The sequence below is a fragment of the Athene cunicularia genome (genome assembly GCF_003259725.1).
Source record: "Athene cunicularia isolate RWA chromosome 22 unlocalized genomic scaffold, athCun1 chr22_part2, whole genome shotgun sequence".
NCBI lineage: Eukaryota > Metazoa > Chordata > Aves > Strigiformes > Strigidae > Athene > Athene cunicularia.
Genome location: NW_020799129.1, coordinates 106,646 through 111,169, shown reverse-complemented (window position 1 = coordinate 111,169; position 4,524 = coordinate 106,646). Strand labels below are relative to the sequence as shown.

Below are 4,524 nucleotides of genomic sequence, written 5' to 3'. Positions count from 1 at the left end.
TAAGAGACAGCCCTCTGGGCTGGCTGCTGCTCCTCTGGGTTTGAAACAAGAAATATGTCCCCCACAGTGCCGCCAGTGAGGTGTGAGCTTCCCCAGCGATGGCTTTGGTGGGAGCCGTGCTCTCAAGGCATCGCTGCTGAGCGTGCACAGCAAGGGAACATCCCTGCCAGAGCCCGGCTGGAGCAGAGGGGTGAACGGATGCTGGAGGACTTCGTGGCTTATCAGGCATCACTCCCCCTCCACCCCAGAGCACCCCTCTCTTCTCCCTTCCCTACCAAATCCCCTTCCTCCCCCAGCGCCCCCCTGCCAGCAGACCCCAGGGAACCCCCCAGAGGCACAAACCAGGTGGGAAACACCCACGAGACCCCAATCCCCCTCATCCGCAGACCACCCCCGGCGAAAGACAGTGGAGGTGCCGCCAGGAGTGCCAGCCCGGGGATCCTTTCCTCCTCCCCGCCCCATGCGTGGCCCTCGCTTTATTTACCGCATACTGTTTCCCACCCTGCTGGGAAGACAGAATTATTCATTTCCTCGCCAGCTTTTCTGCGGTGCACATCGCTACAGCGCTGAGTGCTTTGCAAACAATAATTAATTAACCTCTGCAGCCCGCCTTGTGCGCACGAGGGAATTTGTTCATCCCCCTTTATTCCGAGGGGAGAGATGTAAAAGTGGGACTCACTCCAAGGTGGGAGCCCCACTTTCCTCCGCGAGCCTCTGAAATGCCCGCAGGCCAGGGCAAAGTTCTAGCACCTTTAATCTGGGGTTTCATGGTTCAAAGCGGTGCTGGAGCACTCGCTGCAGACAGGTCTGACCCCTGGGAGGGGAAGCACAGACTCAGGTTGATCTCTCAGTCGTGTTTCTGCCAACAGTCTCTGTTGATTCAGCCCGTCGCTCAGCTGGGCACATGGGCTACGAGAGCTTGGGGTGATGGAGATGCAGGCGGGAGCCTCAGCGAGCACTTGGGTGCGAGAGGGTCAAGGTAAAGGAAAACCGAGAGACTGTGGCAGCTCATTGGGCTCAACCCAGGCAGGGTGATGCCCTGAGGGCACCAGCCCTCACCCACCCATGGAGGAAGGAGCCAGCACTCGACCGACAGCACCATGCAAGGCTTCATGTTCCCTTGGGGAGCGCTCTGGAAACCCTGAGGGGGTTTCTCAAGGACAAATCTTGACCCGATTATACTTCTCGCTTCGAGACAAGGCAAAAGCTTTTGCCCACACTTGAAGCTGCCGCTACAAGTTTCCCAGCCGACAGCTCAGCCCGACCCTCCAGGATCCTAGAAATGCTGGTGGCCGTTTGCCAGAGGAAGGATTGGGTTTGTGCAGCGTGCCCGGGCTCTCGGTCAGACTTCAGCTCTGCTTTTTAGGCTGCCAGGTCCCAAAGGGCCTCCTGGGTTGCAGGGAGATCCTTCACTCACAGCCAGAAGGAGTAAAAACCCAGCTGAGTCTTTTGGGGTGTGCAGGGAGGCAGGAGCAGCCTCTGCTAGGGTGGACTGAGGAGCGGGAGGCTTGCAGGGGGGACATCCAAAGCCAGCAGCGTCCCCGTGCCGCAGCGCCTGTGCTCCCAGGGCCGTCAGCCACGCGGGAAGGGGTTGCTCACACACTGACACACTCGGCAAAGCCCAGGGCCAGGTGAGGATGGAGCACAAGGAGGATTGTTGCAGGTGGAGGCGGGCATGTGGGAGGAACAGGACACTCAGCCGGGCTGTCTGTGGCACCAGACAGGGATCCAGGAGGGATCCTCCAGCAGCACACAAAGAGGGTGACAGGAGTCATTGGCATGGACACGGTGTCATGTCACACCTCCACGCCCTGCCAGGAAGGTCACAAGCCTTCGCTGCTGGTGCTGGGCTTTGTATGGTGTGAGGATCCTTCTCTGATTCTAAATACCTTATCAGAGCTGGAGAGATGCTACCAAGGGATATAAGTAGGTCTTGGAAAAACAATCTCTCACCACCCGCTTTCCTTCTGGAACAACAGCAGCCATTACCCCAAAAGTCAGCAGGAGATGTTTAGGGGGTACAGAGAAGGCAGCAGACGATGTTTCCAGCAGTGTGTGGAGGGTGGGGCAGAGGGAGGGCACCATGGATTGTTAACTTGGCCTCGCTGCTCAGGAGATGACAAGCTGAAGACTGTAATAGCTGTTCAAGGCAGGACTTGGTGACAAAAGCCCAAGTGTGGATAACAAATGCTGGAGAGGAGGAGAAAAAGAGAGGGAACGGGGGGGAAAAAATCCTCAACAACGAAAATAATCCCAAAATGTGTTGTGCACAACACCCAGCGGAGATTTCTAAAAACAGTTTGTGCAAAGTTATTTTAATCTCACTTTTGACAAGTGAGCGGGTGTGACTGAGAAGGGAGAGCACAGGGATTACACCCAGGACCGGGGCTTCGGCGCAGCACCAGAGGGACACTATCCCGAGGTGTGGACAGAGCCCCCGTGGAGACGCCGCGGGCTTCAGCAGAGCTCTGCTTCAAAATGACGCCGCTGGGTTTGTGCCATGGCCGAGTGTCACACACACCACAAGCGTGCCAAAGGACGAGATGGGAAACACATTGGTGTTCAGCCCAGGCTCGGGCAGGAAGAACCTCACAGAGCAGGAGGGGAAAGGCAGAGTGGGAAGAGGGGAGCACCGGGGCTGCTGGAGAGCGGGCAGACGTGTGGTGAGAAGGAGGAATTGATGGGAACATCAGGCAGGATGGGAAAGCAGTGCTGGGATGTGTTAAAGAGGCATCTTAGGATAAGAGAAGGGAGGCCGGTGAGCAGCCATCTCAGAAGGGAGCTGAGCAAGATAAGGGGAAGCCAAGGAGGTGAAAGGTGGCTGTAAGAGCAGCCCGGAGAGCACAGGGATCTTGATGAGCCCTGATGTGTCCTGCAAGAGCACACGGGACTCAGCAGCCTCTCTGCACAGAACCGGGACTTGTTCAGATGGACAAGTCCAAGCAGGAGAGATTTCACCTTGGCACATGGATCAAGCTCTGCCTGCATGGATTGCCTCAACTCCCAGACCACAAAAACACAAGCACAAATTTTTTTCTCCAGACAGAGCCACTGAAGTGCCCCAAGCAGTAACCAAGGCAGCCACGATCCCCTTGGACGATTCCGGCACTGGCACTGGGTGAGTTTGGTTTCGGCTGCATCCCCACCCTGTCAGGGCACGCCATATCCCGGGCGCCAGGGCGGGAAGCCAGGTAGAACCTTGTGGCACCTTGTAGGATGACGATACTCCTGACTGGCACATTCAGAGTTTGCATGGAACTGCGCAGCATGTGGACACACAGACTCAGGAAAGAAAGGGCCCATACTCCCTGTTACCTCTCCAACCAAACCCAAACAGTTCTTGTCCAGTCCCCTCCCAGGCGCTGAACGAAGCGATTCATTAACACATGGCTGGGTGTCTCCTGATGAATGAATTGGGAGGAGTCACAAACCACTTTTGGCTACTCTGCGCATGGAAAAAGGAGATGCTCTTGGGCGAGAATTACTCACTCTGCTCCAGTTACCTTACAATTCTTCAAGCGAAATTTCATCCCACCATCAATATGTTGGCAGCCAGCTGGAGATCCTCACAACCCTGCGCTCATGCTAATTCAAGGCAAGACCCAGCTCTAGGGCTGGAGGCAATGGGACCTCTCCCTGCGCTGCCCGCAGCCAATCCAGAAGGCCCCAAATCTCGCTGCCCCCGTGCCGTTCCCATCCTCCTCCAGCATCAGGCATTTAACCAACATTGCCTCCCTTGCTGATCCTGGGAACACCCACCGGGGAAGCCCATCCACACCATGGAGCAGCCACACCACTGGGCACCTCCTCTTGGATGGGTTTACTCATTCCCAGGACTGTTTCTTTTCCCAGATCAACTAATTCTCAAGAAGCAGAAGAACATTTAAAAAATGCAGGTTAATGATGCCACTGCCTCCTTTTTCACATCCTTTCAATGGCCTAATGGAGTCCGAGAAGCTCCCCTCTCTTGCAGAGACCTCACCCTTTTGATACCATCCCGGGGTGCATCCACAGGGATCTGTAGAGGCCAGGCAGTAGCCGTGCAGTCTCCGCACACACCACCTCAGCACCTCAGCCTCTGGCAGCACGTTCCCACTTGGTTTCCCACTGTGGGGGTTTGGCTTTGGGTGCCCGTCTGCTGTCACCTTCATGACACAAGGCAGAAGGTTTGAAGCCCACTCCATCGCTTGCAGGGACGGTGCCGCCTGTAAAGGGTCAGGAACAGCCTCACGTGCCTGCCCCAGGCAGTCAGTATCCCTCCTGGGGCTCCTGACAGCTTTCAGATGCCTGAAACAATTCTGGGAAAGCATCTGGGTGAAAAAGGAGAGGGCAAAGATCACAGAATCACAGAATTATTCAGGTTGGAAAAGCCCCTTGGGAACATCGAGTCCAACCCTCAGCCCGACTCCACAAAGTTCTCCCCTACCCCACATCCCCCACAGCTCATCCCAATGGCCCTGAAACCCCCCCAGGGATGGGGACTCCCCCCTCCCCGGGCAGCCTGTTCCACTCTCGGACCACTCT

At 56.4% G+C, this 4,524-nt stretch overlaps 1 protein-coding gene across 1 annotated transcript in view; it reads right to left on the bottom strand.

Moving 5' to 3' along the window:
- The window catches only part of LOC113488137 (2-oxoglutarate dehydrogenase, mitochondrial-like), an 83,236-nt gene that overhangs the window by 2,425 nt on the left and 76,287 nt on the right, over window positions 1-4,524 (bottom strand). The window lies entirely within an intron of this gene.